Source organism: Solanum stenotomum, chromosome 5 (genome assembly GCF_019186545.1).
Source record: "Solanum stenotomum isolate F172 chromosome 5, ASM1918654v1, whole genome shotgun sequence".
Taxonomy (NCBI): Eukaryota; Viridiplantae; Streptophyta; class Magnoliopsida; order Solanales; family Solanaceae; genus Solanum; species Solanum stenotomum.
The window spans coordinates 6,065,059-6,066,991 of record NC_064286.1 but is presented as its reverse complement, the minus strand read 5'-3'; positions in this window follow the sequence as shown (position 1 = coordinate 6,066,991).

Here is a 1,933-nt window from a genome sequence, read left to right as displayed (position 1 = left end):
CAATTGTTAGAGTGTTGTTGTTGAGGATATGAAACTATTGTTGTTGTTGAGGATATGAAATTGTTAGAGTGTTGTGTTGAGCTATGTGCTTTGTAAATTGTGAACTGTTAGGTTGGGCTGGTTTTATACAGATTGTAGTTGTGAAGGTTCGGTTGGGGTGTAAGGAGTACTTGTATTCTATCCCCTTAGCTCGTGTTTAGAGGTTTACTTGCTGAGTACCGTGTGGTTTGGTACTCACCCTTGCTACTACATTTTTTTGTAGGTTACTAGCCCGGACCTTTGTGATATTTTTCTCTTCTCCTTGTCTGAGGCTTCTTGTGGAGGTTTGTGAGGTAGCTGCTTGTCATTTCAGCGAACCTTCTTACTCCTATTTATGATTTTGTTCTATTCTAGAAACAAGATCATTTGAGACTTGTGTTTTTCTTTTGAATCAGTTGTAATACTTTAGAGACTTGTACACGTGACAACCAGATTTTTGGGGTATTTTTCAGTTGATTATGAAATTTCCGCATATTATTGTAAAGGTTGAGTGTTAGGCTGACTTGTCTTGGTGGGATAAGACGAGTGCCATCACGTTCATTTTTGGGTCGTGACATAAGTGATATTTTTTCTTTTACAAATTTTACTTAAAGAAATCATAAATAAAATAATAATTTTACTAATTTACACCTAATTATTTTTTTTTAACTTTATAAATTGTATTGAAACTTTCAAAAAGAAATAATAGTTATAATAAAATAGAAAAATTGTAATTAACTATATCTTTGTAAATTAATAAATAATTTTATCTAACTATTTTTAGTAATATAAATAATTAATTTCGAGATGAAAAAATAATATCAAAATGTTAGAAATAGAATGAATCAGGTAAAATTTTTTGAATTTCATATTTTCCATGAATAAAATTATTAAAGTATGGAAGTAGAACATTTTGAACAGTGATTGGAAAAGAAAAACCAAAGAAAAAGAAGTAAAAAAAATAAGAAAGAGAAAAAAATCGTTGAAAAGAAGAGAGAGAAAAAAGAATTTGCGCCATTTTCTGAAATGAGACCTAACTTTCCATTGGCACAAGGAATTTGGGCCATTTTCTGAAATGGGACCTAACTTTCCACTTGGCACAATATAAGTAGAGCCTCATACAAGTAATGTCGGCCACCTCATATTTGTGCCTGGTACATAATAAAATTTTACTTAGGTAGGGGACAGATGCCTACTAATCATGGTAGAGGAGCTAGGGGAGCAGCTAATTCTAGTGGAGTTCAGAATCGCACATATGCTCTAGGGGATCGACAAAATTTGGAAGCCTCGCCGGATATGGTTATAGATACATTGTCCATCTTTTCACATAATGTATATGCATTAATTGATCTGGGGTTTACATTATCATATGTTACTCCATTGATTGCTGGAAAGTTCAAACGAACACCAGAATTATTAGTGAAGCCATTTGAAGTATCTACACCGATTGGTGAGTCTATTATAGCTAGAAGGGTTTATTGTAATTGCATTGTAACTATTTGTGATCGTGGTACATTGGCTAATCTTGTTGAGCTAGAAATGGTAGATTTTGATGTTATAATGGGTATGAATTGGTTAGCTTCTTGTTATGCCACGGTAGATTATCGAACTAAGATAGTGCATTTCCAGTTTCCAAAAGAGGCAGTCCTCGAATGAAAAGGTAATATTGGGGCACCAAGAGGTAAATTTATTTCTTATCTTAAGGCAAAGAAGATGATGTCCAAAGGATGCATATGTCATCTTGTCAGAGTGAAAAATATAGATACAGAGCCACCAACTCTTCAATCCATTCCGGTGGTAAATGAATTTCCCGATGTATTGCCTGAAGATCTTCTGGGTTTGCCCCCAGAACGAGAAGTAGAGTTTGGTATTGATGTGATTCCAAATACTCAACCTATCTCCATCCCTTCATATA